Raw genomic sequence first — 17,107 nt, 5'->3', positions numbered from 1 at the left:
TACTGAATATATATCCATAACTATAAATGATTATTGTCTATACTGGGGAAGGCATATCATTAAGTGAACAATTACTGCAGATTTCAGTAAGTACTCAGAGAAGTACAGCTGCTATGACAGCTCTGAATAAGAGTGCCTAACTGGTTTTTCATTGCTGTTTTGTGTGTGCCAAGGGTCAGAAAAGAGGGGGATAAGATTTCAGAAAAGGATCCACAAAGTACTGCCATGGTGAGTAAAGCTCACCTTTGAAGAACACGTATGAATGAGCTTGCCAGAGAAGAAGGTAAGAGTGCTTGAGCCAGATCAGAATAGCTAAAAATGAGAGAAAGCAGGGTGCATTCAAAAACTCAAATGACACTGTAATGATGCACAGAGAAGTGAGTGTGTGGACCAGTCACACAGGACTCATCACAGGGGCCTTGGAAGCCACGTTATGAGCATTTCCTATAACGCTAATGACTGGGAAGCCATTAGGTGATTTTGAAGAGGAATGGTAGGAAGAGATTTGTATTTTGAGTAAGGTGAACAATGCAATAAAAGCGTATTGGTATTGGTCGAACTACATCCCTGTCCTCATACCCCATCTTGAATATTCCACACAAAATTGCAGGGAACCATTGACAATCTTTTTCTTCTGGCCTCAGCCTTGATATCTTTTAAAAAAATGGATCCCTTCCTGCATCATAGCAGTTATATATAATTCTTGTATGACTAGATTTTTAAATAAAATATTCAAAAACAACAAAACTATAAAGCAATATCATCTTTTCCCTAATTGAGAAAATAGAGGAAACATTGCTACAATTATTTGTGTCCTAAAAATGGGTAAAAATGAATGAAATTTTGTAAAGCCTTAACTTTAATCTAAAAGAGTAGTCAATAACACATTTCTTTAAAAAATTTTAAGTGGTTATGCTCCTGAACTAAATACAACTCTGTTATTTTTTAAGTTATACATTTAACAACCATTGGACTATATACAGAATTTAGGTTTAATGTAGCTTAACAAAATGTATTGTTATATAATATAATTGTAACATCTTAAGAATATTAACTGTTCAAAACATGGCTCCTAAGGATAATTGGGTCAGTTCTGCAAAGAATTGACTGATACGGATCACAAAGTTCTATAAAACAAATTGCATGTGATAGTGATGATATTAATAACAATCCTCATGGGAGTGCTGATTAATTATAATGTAAGTTAGGGAGACCTGTCCATTTCTCAAATAAATACCATGGGCTCACTGATTTTAATTTCATGGAGGGAAAATCAATATCTTGAACAGTTTTGAGCATACTTGCCTTTTCCTCTCTTCAGATGTCTAGAGTTTGCTCAGAAGAGGTTTATTGTTACTGTTTTTTTATTCAGTAAAATGTAGCCCACCTTTAATATAAGGAAAACTTCCTAATATTATAGTTTATCTTCTGTCCAGACTTTGCCTTAACAGCTGTTTTACAAATCAAACTCAGTGTTGATCAAGAGGAGACAGGAATTTCCACAAGAGCATAGCCATTGACATTATGCAACTCAATTTGATTCCAATGGGTAAATAACTTTCAAAACCCACATTTCTGACAATCAGTTTGGCTGAAATCAGCTTTTGTTCTACTGTGTTTTTCTTGCTAAATTGGGATTTCTGTAATTATTAACTGAACTACTCCCTTGGCAATTATCTCACTTCTATAATTAAACAGAGGATTTGGCTCCGTAAAATGCCAGATCTTAATCCGGCCCCCGAGCCCCCCCCCAGAAAAAAATATCATCAACTTTCAAATCATCATCAAGAGAGGCTGAACTCATCCTGATGATTTCTCTTAGAATGCACCTCTCAATCACCTTGTTTCCAAAGTAGAACCTTAAAAGAAACAAGAATAATAATGAAGTCTCTTGGACTTCTGATCCAGAATTAAGCCAGATAAGACTGGTCCCTCTCAGAAGAATATTGATACCAAATTAAGTATCAGGTTAATGGAGGGCCTTAGTTAATTCACTGGCACAAATGAAGAGATGTTCAGGGTATTTAAAGACAGATCTTTTTTACTAGAGGATGATATCTTTGAATACTTTCAATACCTGGCAAAAAGCAAAATTGAAGAAAGAGTGGTTTGATGTCAATGGAAATTTGTATGTAAGTAATTTACTTGTAATTTACACAAATCTCTTTTCAAAATAAGCTGGAAGCAGCTTTTAGTCAATCTCCATCTATTACCATGAGAAAATTAAATTGTCCAACAGAATGTGGAAACCAAGATTATCCTCATGGCTCTCAGTTTAGTTGTGTGAACCTAGCTTGGAAAATAGGAAGTGCTCAATGAGTACTGTTAGATGAATAAAATATTTTATCAGCCCTCTTGAAAGTCCTTTTTTTTTTTTTAATTTTTTTTCAATGTTTTTTATTTATTTTTGGGACAGAGAGAGGCAGAGCATGAATGGGGGAAGGACAGAGAGAGAGGGAGACAGAGAATCAGAAACAGGCTCCAGGCTCTGAGCCATCAGCCCAGAGCCTGACGCGGGGCTCAAACTCACGGACTGCGAGATCGTGACCTGGCTGAAGTCGGACGCTTAACCGACTGCGCCACCTAGGCGCCCCAATCCTTTAAAGGCTTCTATGTCAATCTCCTCTCCATCCCAGTCAGACAAGCATTAAAGAAATACAACTGTTTCATCAAATAGGAGGTTCTCATTGTTCTCACCATTACTTTGGGTTATGGAATAGGCTGTTAAAAACATTTTTTTTTCACAAACAGAAACAATTGTTAAAATGGATAAAGCCATTTCATTTTGTCCCAAGTAGTTTAGTGCTATTCCTTAATATATTTGTTAGAGCATTATAAAGAATTTAGACTCAAGTTATATATTTTGAACCATTGATAACCTTCTTGAATTCAAAAGAGCAGGAAAAATGAATTTATGGAAACTTCTGAAAAATAATTTTAGAGTCCTCAGAATATCTGCAGTTAGGTGTTTACAATATATTCAGAGAGACAAATGTATAGTGATAATAAGTATGGGTTCTAGAATCAGACTTATTTCAAGCTGCAATCTCAGCTAGATTGTATACTGGGAAATTTCTCCTTTCAAAGTATCGGTTTTCCACTTGTAAAACTGGAATGATATTAGAAGTATATGACATATATGTGTGTTCAAGAATGAAATATATCCAGGAATTACTGCTAAATGAAAACAGCACATCACAGAACGTGTAATATTCTTCTGCAAAATGATATCTGTGCATTACAAAAAAAATGGCTCTTGGTACAGCCACTCTGAAAAAGAGGGTGGAGGTTCTCCCCCAACTAAAAAATAGAACTACCACATAACCCAGTAACTCTGCATCTGGTAATATATTCGAAGATAACAAAAATACTAATTCAAAAACATATCTGTACCCTCATGTTTATAGCAGCATGATTTACAATAGCTTAGACCTGGAAACAATGTAAGTGTCCATGGATGAATGAATGGATAAAAATCTTGTAGTATATAGACAGTGGGATAGTATTCAGCCATAAAAATGAGAAAATTCTTCTGTTTACAACAACATGCAGAGACCTTGAAATTATCATGCTAGGTGAAATAAGTCAGAGAAGGATGACTACTGTATGATCTCACTTATATGTGGAATCTAAAATAAGAGGCAAAAACAAAACAACAAAAAAACAAACAAAAAAGCACCAAACTCATGGAAAAAGAAATCAGACTTAGGGTTACCAAAGGGAGGGTGTGGGGAGAAGTGGAAAGGGAAGAAGGTGGTCATAGCTACAAATTCCCAGTTACGAGATAAGTACTGAGGATGTAATGTGCAACATGATGACTAGGGCTAACCCTGCTGTATGATATATAACAAAGCTGTTAAGAGACTAAATTCCATGAGTTTCCATCATCAGGAGAATTTTTCCCCCTTGTTCTTTTATTTTTTATTGTACCTACAGGAGAAGATGAATGTTAGCTGAACCTATTGTGATAATCATTTCACAAATCAAGCCATCATCATGTACGTCTTAAATTTATACAGTGATACATGTCAATTATCTCCCAATACAACTGGGGGGAAAAAGGAAAGTGAAATAAAGACATTTGCAGGAAAAAGACTACGAGAAGCAGCAGGTTGGTACTACAAAAAATTATATAGAGCAGAAGCTCTTCAAGATGAAGCAAAAGGACATCGGATGGAAAACTTGCAACTTCGAAAAAGACTCCACATTGAAAATGGTATAAACCTTGGTACATGTGAAAATCTCTACGTTCTTTCTTTTTGCCATTTTGCTATTTCTTTATCAACTACATCTCTGACTGAAAAAAAACATTAAGAAGTTACTATGACTTATATAACAATTATAATGTGATTGTTAATCATTCAACTACATTGAAGATAATGTCATTTTAAGAGTTGCAGTGTAGATTAGGAGACTTTTAACATTTTTTTTAATTTTTAAATTTTTTATGTATTTATTTTTGAGACATAGAGAGGCAGAGCATGAGCAGGGGAGGGGCAGAGAGAGGGAGACACAGAAGCTGAAGCAGGCTCCAGGCTCTGAGCTGTCAGCACAGAGCCCATGCAGGGCTCGAACTCATGGACTGTGAGATCATGCTCTGAGCTGAAGTTGGACGCTCAACCGACTAAGCCACCCAGGTGCCTCGAGACTTTTAACATTTTATGTGTAGTGTACATGTCTAAGAAATGTACCACTGCATTAATAATTAGAATATCATTCAGAAAATGCTGACTTATTTTATGATATGTAGCTGTTAACATGCAATTTTAGAATCTGAGTTCAGAAGAGCTAACACTACATTGCATTTCTTGTAACATAAAAGATAATTAAATAATTTATCTATAAAAAGATAAAGCTTTTACAAATATTTTTACTTACTGTGGTATCTGCAAATAGTTTATTAAAGAAATGCTTTACTGAAATACAGACTTGGAAGTATTGACACTAATGTGTAAATTCAAAATACCTCTGGGAAATTGAAGAACAGAAATGAAGGGAGAGATCGTTTCACTTTACATATTTTTGTATTTTCCTCTTTTTGCAAAGTGCACTTTTGTAATAAAAAATATATATACAAATAAGATTTGTTTTATAGAATTGTTTTGAGAATTAAACAAAATAATGTTGATAAGCTTTAAATTAGCACATCAGTTAATGAATGTTAAAGACGTTTGTTGGCTCACATTGTTTTGTTATTATTTCATATTTACACAGTTAAATGTGTATGTCAGGAATTAATAAAAATTGTTACATAACCATAACATTCAACTAACCCACCCTAAAGCTATAATGTCTCCTACACTGGCAGAACTTCAGATTGTATCTAAAGGAAACAAAGTGATGGATTAAGGAAGAATATATAATATGGAGTAAATCAAGGTATATGTGTCTCTCCAGGGACCACCATCTCCCCTTGCCACGTTTGTATCAACTTGAACATATTAGGACAGGTTATGGTGGGTCTAATTTCTTTCATGTGTGTGAAGAAGTCAAAACCACAATAAGTAAAATTAACAAGGAGAAAACACTGCGTATCAAAATAAAATACCTTAATTGTTGAAGTTTAAGAAAGAAATATTTGTACCTACAGAGGATGTTGCATACAAGGCATCTAATTGCAAAGTAAACACTATTACTTAGCAAGTGTCATCATCATCTTTTTCTACACCATTGGAGGGCACTCGGTTGCACCCATGAGGCCAGAATGAGTCAATTTGTTTTCCTGTGCTTATTGGAAGTACAGAAAAACAATGCAGGATGTTGGAAATAACCGGTATAGAAGGCGATTCTTTACTTCTTTGTCTTTGCTTTACCTCTCCCCTGTATTCCCTTTGCTAATAATAATAATAGTCACAAAATGTGGCTTTGTCATTAAGTATCTTTCAGTATATGGGTTGAACTCATTTTTGTATCAGAAACTATTATCTTGTACAGGTTATCAGAAATGCTGACACTCACCCTTCCTCTGGTCTCATTTAGAATGTCAGTGCTGTCATCACTTTAATGCACACACATTGCGATGTGTGGAGCTAATACAAATGTATGTCTTTGGCATAAATAATATTCATTGTCGAATTTTCTTCTATGATGTTTTTATGACCAACAACCCTTCCACTAGGCAGATACCGCAAATTGTGATTTTCAACGAATCATCTGGTAATAAAGAAGTATGTGCTGCGCAAATTGAACCTCTTCCATGCGACATGAGCAGCTTCAACATAAATTATCCATAACAGGTTTATTTGTCATGAACTGCAGCCAAAATACCCTGATGGTTAAGTTACCTCCTGCATCTTAAAACTCCCCATGGAAAAAAAAAATATGGTTTTTGAGTTAGAGCTTTGCCTTCAAAATCTGCTCTTCTCTAGCATCAGTTATGACTTCTCCTGAAGATGTATAGTTGGAAAGGATTAGCAGTGCCAAGTTCCTCAATTACGGCTGATTTGGCAGCTTGTAACCAGACACAAAGAAAATATGAAGATAAAAATAAATATATAAAATACTGAACCTTAGTAAGTGTTAGGCTTTTACACAGATTAATTCACTTAACGTGCATGGCATCTTTAGGAGATAGGTTTTATTACCAACCCTATTTCACACTTTCACAGATAAGGAATCTAGGCTTATGGAAATTAATTAAGATGGTTAGTATCACCCAGCCAATAAGTTATGGAGCCAGTAGAAAGCCCCAGAATTCTGAGTTCCATGCTTTTAACCAAAATATTTTTCAATTCCACATACAAGTCTTATGTATTACTTTGTGCAAGGTATTTTGGGTGCTGTAGGAAAGACAGACGGACAAGGCACAGCTCTGCCCTCAAGTTATTCAAAATACAACAGAGGAAACAGACATGTACCTACAAGCATGTAGTAAGGGGAAGAACATGACAATGTCTTAAACAAGGAGTAAATATGTGAATTGGGAGAACAGATGTAAGACAGATAAATTCTGACTCTAAGGATCTAGGAAGTCTTTATGAAAAAGATAACAAGAACATACCATGTTGATACATTCAATTTTTTACAGAGGCAAAAAAAATAAAAGAGCCCATGAATGATTTGGGTAATCCCAAGCTTATTGTCTGGTTGATATAAAATAAATGTATTAATTTCTTACAATTTTGTTAAATAGGTACTGATATGTCTGTTTTACATATAACATATCTATCAGTGATTTACCTGAAATCCTCAAACTAGTAAATGCCAGAGCTCGTGCTAGAACACATTGTGTTTCCCTATACACCATGCAATGTAAACAAACATTTTCAGTCCAAAAAGATAATGGGAAAACCAGGCTGCAGGTAAGATAATCAGCAATGCTGGGTCCTGGAATACACTACAGAGTACATGCCCCATCCAAAATAGTCAAATGATTTGAAATAAACTATGTAAGACCAGAAAAAAGGAAATAATTATATGTGAGCCAAATTTAGTCCAGAGGCCTTCATATTATAGCATCTGCACACTATGGTTTTTCTTTAGGGTTTCTAACTACATTAAATCACGAACTTAGTATTTGCAGCAATTTAAATTAAGGAAAGCATTTTGGGGATTAAAAAGATAATGCTTATCACAAATACATACATACATACATACATACATACATAATACAGAATAATATAAAAACTATATAGGAGAAAGTACCTGAGACTGTAATGCTACATTAGCACTTTGATATGTGTCCTTCATTCACTCACTCACTCACTCACTCATTCATTCATTCATTCATTCATTCCACACATATGCCAGGCACTCTGCTAAATGTTAGGAGATATAATATTAAGCAAAAATAGACACATTCTACCTTTATGTAGTTTGCAGTGTAATGGTACAAGACAGAGGATAGAAATAGAAAGCTATCAGTTGGAATCCATTTTGAAGTCAAATCACAGAGGTTTCATGCTAGAGTTTGAAGTGAAAATGGCATAAGCAACTTCAATAACTTAGACTTGTAGAGAGAGACAATATCCTGATAACCCAGAAGCTCCCCTGCACCACACACACACACATACACACACACACACACACACACACACACACACACACACGCACACACCTCTGAACCCTAGTGAGTCCTCCTGGAAAAAGAAACAAATATGCAGTCCCCGAAGGAAGCTTCAGTCAGCAGGGTCTGGCTTGTAACCAACAGGGAAGGCCAGCTGCCTGGCCCACAGCAATCTACATTGGGCAGCAATCCACTCTCTGTGAGCAAACGCTCTAGACCATCTGTGAATTTAGAAAGAGGAGGCATAAATGGCATCAGCTCAGCCAAAAGCAAGAGCATCCAAAAATGGAAGTGCAACCAATCTGTGCAAAAGGACATTTCATCAGGGATCCAGCTTTTTAGTTCCAGGCTGACCTGCAGGTCAGTTCAGTTTAAATAAACAAACATTTGTTGAGCCACTGCATGTACCACAGACAATAAGATGGACTGAAAATATAGAGATAATGAGGACGATTTCTTGCCCTCCAGGAGCCCACAGTCTAGTGGAAGAGACAGATGCGTATACAGAGTATACTCAGAATGCTTTGCAAAAAGCAGAACTTTGTCCAAATGGAGAGATCTGGTACCTTTTCCCAAAGCAGGCTTCTCAGATGGAATTATGTGTACAGATTACCTGAGAACTGTCTCTGTGCAGACTGTTACTCGGTATTATCAGGGGTGGGGCTGAGATGCCACACTTCTAACACATGTCCACATGAAGTGGAAACTGCTGGTCTGAGAACCACATCCTGAATATCAAGATAAGCGGAGACCCCCATGCCTGACTGTGTCATGATCAGGCAAAGAAGCCAGGAAAGGGCATTTTACCAAGGATGAGCTGAGCAAAGACAAACATATGGGAGCAAGTGATCTCTGAGGATGTTGAGATCAGTTCTCTGTTTTCTGGCAGAAAGCAGGAAGTGGAAAGTATCTACAGAGGTAGGCATAAACCAGGTCTGAGCACAAAACTTAAATTGTATTCTACAGGTGGGCAGAAGCTTTGAGTATTTCATTCACCTTGAGAGCTTATATATGATCCAGTTTCCTGGGCTCTTTTCTACTAGATTCTGATTCTAAAACCTTGGGCACAATAAGCTGAATTTTGCACAATGCTCCTCTCCAGGTGATTATTAGGCAGATTATTAGCAGTCCACACTTTGGAAAATATGGCACAGATGCTGGTCAGGATTGAAGTGTTTTATCCAGAGACATGAGATGTACTTTTGGAAAGTCATTGTGGAACTACTGGCTTCAAGTGGAAAAGCACGGAAATGTGCAAACTAGTTAGGATCCTGTTAAAATAGTTCAATCAAGTGATGAGACAAGTCTGAAATAGAGCATTCAGTGGAGAGGACATATCTGAAAAACATGTCGGGATGGAAATTTCAGGGCTTTCCAGCTGATTAAGACGAAGGAGTGAGCAAGTTAGGAGAATATACGGGACTCCCAGGCCTAGGTGACTGATAAGATGGTAAAGACAACAATTGAAATAGAGAAAAAAAAATATCAAGAACCGGTTGACCATGATGCTAAGTTTCAGAATGGGGTAGCCAGCTTTAAGGTTTCAGAGGGTCAGCCCAGAGCAAATGGGCAGCAGGCAGTGAGCTAAGACAGGAGCTCAGGAAAGACATCGTGGATGGAGATCTCATGCAGAGAAAGAAACAAAAAAGCCCTAATGTCGTCTGCCTTTTGCATCCTTCACAATGCAAGGCTAATGCCTACAAAAATACTGGTAAAATGTAATGCTCTTAGCAGTATACTTTAGTCCCTTTGGAAAGGAAACTTCTATTTATTATCAGCCACAAACAGCCTAGAGAAAATGAAAATGAAAGTTTTAATAGAAACAATTGAAGGGAGGCCTCTGGGAATTTGTGGATAAAAGAGATGCTACATTACAAAGGAATCACCATTTGAGGCCCCATCTTCTCACACACAGGTCAGGCAGTTAATGGTGAATGGTTGCAGATTACTAGCCAGTGTGAGACTCACCCTAAAAATAATATTACTGCAAAACTGAAGGTTGGCGGAGATGTCAAGGTGTGCTACCCCACGATGATCCTCAGGCAGAAATGAATCAACATAAGCCACACAGAGCTCTGTGCCATTACAACCATTTATTTATTTAATTAATGTGATGGAGAGTAACCTATTCAAACACCACCCACTGCCATCAATCAATCATGGTTTTTGTTGAGCAGATAATATTTTCAATAATGAGTTTCATTCTTCTTTCCAAAGTGAAATCCATAATTTTGTTAAACTTCAGTAGAAAGCATAGATTGTGCCAATTATAATACAATTTTTGGTGTACCCAAAGAATACTTACAAATTTTTTGGATATAGTCATCTCGCGGACTATTCCACTTTGATGGAGAGAGAAAAAAAATTATAAAGGACAGGGAGTTGATTTCTCACTTGCCTTCTTTAATCTCTGCCAACAAAGCTGAAGCATTGGATTAGCCATTCAGTACCTCAAACCCTCTGCCCAGTCCTGGGGGAGCATTACACACACTAAGCTACACTCATATGATGGAATGGTATGCTGATTAAAAATGATGTCAAGTAACATGAGAAAATAGCTAGGACATTATTTTCAGTTAAAAAACACAAACTATCAATGCACATAAATGTGTACAGACAACTATGCATATGTAAAGAGAAATGTATGTATTACACTAAAAAAGTAACAAAAATTGGACCAAATACTCAAATGATACCAAAGAAGACTTCTTGGTGATGGGATTAGAGGGTTTGGAGTTGTTGGTTTTTTTCTTTCATTGTTTGTTCCAGTTTACTTCTCATTTTTCTGAAATCAGCAAATGTTAATTTTATAACCATAGAATACAAAAGATCATACACACAAAGACTCAGTCTTTCTGCCCGTATTTGTTTTCCCCATGTTCCTGCTCTGCACTAGTTCTCTGAAGGCTTAGACACTGGGGTTTTGGGGTGATCAGCAGAGATGGGATCACAGCAAACAACCAAACATAACAGCTGGGTCAGCATAAGAGGTAGGATGGCCCAAAGCAGAGTAAACAACCTAGTCTGTCACCATGGTCCTCCTCAACAGGCCTTTCAAATAGCTCTTGATGACCTTGAGATGATACATGGTAAGGAAATTCAGGTCACTGTGATGGCTCAGATCAGCTGTTTTGTTATTCTATTTATGGGGTAAAAATCAACACCACATAGAACATCTCTGTTTAAGCTGTTATTCATCACAGGTAATGTGGTGTATCATGGTACATTTCAATTGGAGAAAAGCCTGTTCGCATAACATCAAAAAGACAGCAGATAATAAGTGTTGGCAGAAAGTGAAGAAAAGGGAATCCCTGAACACTGCTGCTGGGAATGTAAATTGGTGCAGCCACTCTGGAAAACAGCGGGGAGGTTCCTCAAAAAATTAAAAATGGAACTATCAAATGATCCAGCAATTCCAGTTGTGAGTCTGTATCTGAAGGAAATAAAATGACTACCTTCAAGAGATATCTGTGTCCCCGTATTCACTGCAGCATTACCCACAATAGCTAACATGTGGAAACAATGTAAGTGTCCATCAACAGAAAAATGGATAAAGGAAATGTGGGATATATATATTATGTAGATAATACACACACATACATATATATATATATACATATGTATACATGTATACGTGTGTGTGTGTGTGTGTGTGTATATATATATATATATGTATATATATATATATATATATATATATATATAATTTAGCCATAAAAAGGAAATAACTCTTGCCATTTACAACAACATACAGAAAACTAGACGGCATTATGCTGAGTAAAATAGATCTGAAAGAAAAAGACAAATCCTCTATTATCCCACTTACATGTGGAATGTAAAAAGAATGAACTCCTAGAAACAGATTGGCGGTCACCAGAGCTGAAGGGTGGGAGGTGGGTGAAACAAGTGGCAGTAGTCAAAATATACAAACTTCCAGTTATAAGATGAATAAGTTCTTAGTGTACTTCATGGTGAGTATAGTTAACAACACTGTATGGTATTCTTGAAAGTTGGTAAGAGAGTGAATCTTAAAAATTCTCACCATAAAAAAAAAGGTAACCATATGAGGTGATGGATGTGTGGATCTGTTACCTTATTGTGGTAATCATTCTGTTATGTATCAAATCATCTCATTGCACACTTTAAATTTACATAATATATCAATTATATTCCAATAAAGCTGGGAAAAAAGATATAATACAAACCCTTTCCAGATATTGATATTTTAAACCTCTGCATTACAAACACACATAATTTTTCTCTTCTCTACATCAAAATGTGTCACTTCCAAGGAGAAAAATGAGCAAATTAAATATTGATGATGATGTTCTTAAAGCGCTTTTTCCATCGGACAAAATGATACTGTGCTTAGGAATTTATGAAACAGTGATCCTTATAAGAATTTCAGAACCAATCTGTTCTATCTTTAAGAACAATTCTATTTGGTATAGTTCTTGACAATTTGATTTGCATACTATATTCATGAAGCTTAATTACATTAGCATAATTGTAGTACTGGGCTCTAAAATATGTAATGTAACTTTGTCCCATTTAGATTTTCAGGGACTTTGTGTAGCATTTGAAAAACTTTCAATGACAAAAAACAAAAATAATAAGCAGAGAATCCTTTTCCAGGAGTCTGAGTGAATTGTATTATTACCCGCCCCCCCACCCCCCTGCCAAACACACACACCCACAAAACAAAAACAAAACCAGAAAGTTAATAATACTTGACCCGGACCACCTTTTTCAGGAGGCAACTCAAATAATACTTCAAACTTCCTAATAGCCCAGTGAAGCAGGTCTGGATTCCTGCTGTTTTCTCTCTCTTTTCTACTTTCATCAAGCAATACAGCCTTACACCTGAATATTAAACCACCTGTTTTATGTAGAGAAGAAAAAAGGTTAAAGGAAGTTCACGAAGAAAAAGGAAAGCATTAAAAATTATTTAAAATTGAAAAGAATACGAAAGGCCAAAATGTGAAATTCATGAGTAGCTCTGTATGTTAGATACTGAGATAATAATATAGTAACAAATAGCCTATAATTTTTTCTACCTACCATGTTTTCATGCATATAAATACTTACTTTACAAGGGTCTAGGCTAGTCTAACATGCTTAAAACATTTTCAAACTAAGGCTTAAAAATGTTTCTCAAGGTGTAAGACAAATAATGAGCTATGGGCTTGTATGTGCTACACATTCAGTAAATTTTAGAGCCACACAGGATTTCAGAAATCAACTCATTCAATACCCTCAACTAAACGCAAGCATAGTAAGATCTGGGTGGTCAGTCACCCAAGACCAGCCAGGCAGAGGGAAGAAGATCAAGATACTGATTCTGTTTTATAAGAATTTTGCCAGTGGTTTCACTTTGTTAGTAGTGGAGCCACAGGGATTTGGTTGGTACAACTCAAACTATCATCATTAAACTCGAATAAAAACTTTCCTGGTTCCTTTTCACTGCAACCTAATAGTGGCCCGGGACCACAGCCCAGTTGAGTGCTAACACTCCTATCTTTCATGGGTCTATGAAAGAAACTGGGTAATTTATAGTAATGGCTAATAATAATTAATGTAACATACTATTGCCTTTTAATCCTCACAGTGATCTTATGTGGTGAGCACTCTTATTACCCCCACTGACAAATGAGGCAATTCAGACAGTTTGTGTGGCTTCCACTGAAGTCACTCGGCTATGTTAAGCATGGACTATTACCATATTTGATCTGACTTTCACAACTATGATAACTCATTAATATCATTATTTCCATTTTATAGACAGGGAAATAGAGCACTCAAGGAATCAAAACACTACTCTAAGATGACTTAAATAGTTGGTGGTAATGCCAGGGTTTGAATCAAGTTCTGTTTGATTCACAATCTGAATATTCTTTATATGTGCTACCTGTGCAAATCATCCTTAAATTACTTCTAGGGGTGCCTGGCTGGCTCAGTTGGTAGAGCATGCAATTTTTGATCTTGGGGTTGTAAGTATGAGCCCCTTGTTGGATGTAGAGATTACTTAAAAATAAAATGTTTTTTTAAAAAAAGAAATTACTTCTTTTTAAAAAGTTTTAATGTTTATTTTTGAAAGAGAGAAAGATAGAATGTGAGTGGGGGAGAGGAAGAAAGAGAGGGAAACACAGAATCTGAAGCAGGCTCCAGGCTCTGAGCTGTCGGCACAGAGCCCGATGAGGGGCTCCAACCTGCACACCACGAGACCAAGACCTTTGCTGAAGTTGGAGGCTTAACTGACTGAGCCATTCAGGTGCTCCAAAAAGAAATCATTTCTAAAGTCCATTTCTGGATGTTGCTTTGATGTGTTACCTCTTAAGTGTCTTCTTTTACTACTTGCTGGTCATCAAAATGCCCCACTACAGAGCAGGAGCTAGAGCAACTCATTTATTAATTCATCCCTTGGCCAATGATACTCCGAAAGATCATGCATGTGACTTCTTGGAGTCAGTACATCATGGGTGCCTGTTTTATCCCAGGGAGGTGACCAGGACAGACTAGGCCTGGACCACAGTCCTGGACCATACCCTCTGTTAACTGTTAGATTCTCAAGGCAAACTCCAGTAGACATGTGGTTTTTGCCATAGGCCAGGTCACCAGTTCATTAGTGAAGTATCAGCATCTCTCAACTAATGAGCTAAACATATCCCTAGGGAATTCAAAGAAATAATCTTCAGATGTCTAGATATACAGGCAACTATTTTTGACAACTATTTTTGACAACTATTTTTGGCTATCACTGAAAAGCAGGCTCTGGCCTGCTGGATTGAATTGCATCTTCTATGCTGGTGAAAGGTTTTATAAGAGGAAGAAAGAATCCATCCATCCAAGTAGGGAATGGCCTTCATCTGAACGATGAAGCGATGGGACACATGGGGCTGTGCCTTTAGAAGAAGGTGGGAGCTAATAAGCAGAATGAATATGAATACGGGTTGAATAAAAACTAGAATAACTCGATGTGGAGTTTCATAAGCTGGGTCTAGAGGTAGTAAAATATTCCTGAAGTTAGCTTTAATCCTGGGAGTTAGGAATGACTCAGTGGGAAGAAAAAGGCAAATGACTGGGAATCCTGTGAGATTCATCCCACCTGTGTTAGAAACAGCCCCTGCTGCCTAGAGCCACTCAAATTTACATAGATAGTCACTGGTTCAAGAGAGTAAGGAGGAATTCTTAGAGATACTATCAACCATAGCATCTAGATAACAGATGTTGAAACTGAGAACAAAAGTGATGAAGAGCATACACCAAGTTGTACATTCTAGAGTAACAAGAGCCAAAACAACCTCTTCCTATGTGTGATCTACCACAGTAGAACAATGAGCCATTTCTAACGTGTCCTCTGAGGAAGGAACTATACTTACCTCCAGTTTACAAACGAGGTCACTGAATTATGAAAAGGTAAGAAGGCTGTTTTAATGACCCAAGATTTTTAGGTAGCAGTACCAGGAAAGGGAACTTGAATTGAAAGCAGGCAGGGATGAGAACCCCAAGATGAGCAACAAAATTTTCCTCTGCACAGGCAAATTCATTTCCTAGTTCCCTTTCTTTGGAACTTAATAACAGCCCTTGGTCACAGCCTGGCTCTTGACTCCCTAGCATCACATTCTGCTCCTCAATGGGTAATAACAATAGCTAACATGAACTGGGTTCTTACTCTGTGGTCAGTGCTGCTTGGAGTATTTTATATCCTGGGGCAGAACCAGTGATGTTTAACAAACATTCCTTTTTTTCTCCTCATTACGGTGGGGAGGGCAGTTCTTTCACTTAGCCAGAGACGTATGAAATGGCATGTGTCACTTCTAGGCTGTGCCACGGCGAAGTGCATCCCAGTCCTCCTGCCTCTACTGTCTGTCTTTCCTTGCTGCGGCAAAGCAGAGGCCACCTGTCCAGATGGCTGAGCTACAGGATTCAAACAGTCTGGATTTTCAGCAGCTGAAGGATGGTCACTGGCCCCCAGGCCTATCCCGACCCACAAGTGCCTTTGTGTAAATGAGAAATCAATCCACAGAGCTTGTAGGTTGCTTTTCTGTGTATTCTGACATCTCACTGGTAACACATATCTGACTCCCTTAATTGTCACCATAGTCTCATGACTGTCAGATGAGAAAAGGGAGGCCCAGAGACGATGAAGGTCACCAAGCTTGGGCATAGGAAGGCCAGACACAGATTCAGGCAGGCTCACTCTAGAGATTGTGTTAGCACCCATTACACTCTCGCTGTTATTTACAGTCACAAAGGATATGCATACTGACGTGCTCTATTAAAGTGATTAACAGTCCGTTTTGAATCATACTTTTTTTTTTTATATCCTGACATGTCAAGTTACAGCTAAAATGCAATTCCATTTGAGCCATCCTTATTAAAAGCAGAAATGGGGCTCTGCCTTTTTCCATCTTCTGTCAAAGGGTTTCCAACATGGTGCACTTGAAAAATGATTGGGGTAAAATAGTATAAAAGGGCTGTTTTCAAATTTAGAAGGATTCTAACTTTAACAGGCTTCACATAACACTAACAAAACACATTCCTCGGTTGAAAGAATGAGAATAGGAGCAAATAAAATCAATTTTTATGAAAATATCCCATAGGATAGAACAGGCAGGTAAAAGCAAACCAGTGAAAGGATTGGCTTCATTATTAGAAAGTTACTAATAGTAAATAATGATCTCTAGAGGAAATAAATTTGTTTTTTAATGAGAGAAGGATTTATCTTATGATGATTAAATGGTAAGCAATAGACAAATGTATCCAGAGAGAGAAAGAGGGCAAAGGTTGAGAGAGAGAGATTAGCTGCTTTTTGCCCAGCAGTCCATAATGAGGACGATTAGAGGAGACATAATTGATTACTAATATCTCTCAGCCTGTACATAAGAGGAATTATGGAAAATTAATCTTTGGAGTTATAATAAAACAGATGATGATAAATATCAGATGTAACCATCAGTGTGGAACAAAATAACACATGAGAAAGAGAAAGTTAAACAGTGATTTCTTGCTCTTTTGTACTAAGGACTTGGTGAGGACACAACATGCAGCTCTCAGAAATGCATCATAAGAAAAATAATATTATTTATTACTAATGTTTAC

This window comes from Prionailurus viverrinus, chromosome D4 (genome assembly GCF_022837055.1).
Source record: "Prionailurus viverrinus isolate Anna chromosome D4, UM_Priviv_1.0, whole genome shotgun sequence".
NCBI lineage: Eukaryota > Metazoa > Chordata > Mammalia > Carnivora > Felidae > Prionailurus > Prionailurus viverrinus.
Note: the sequence above shows the minus strand (reverse complement) of the source record.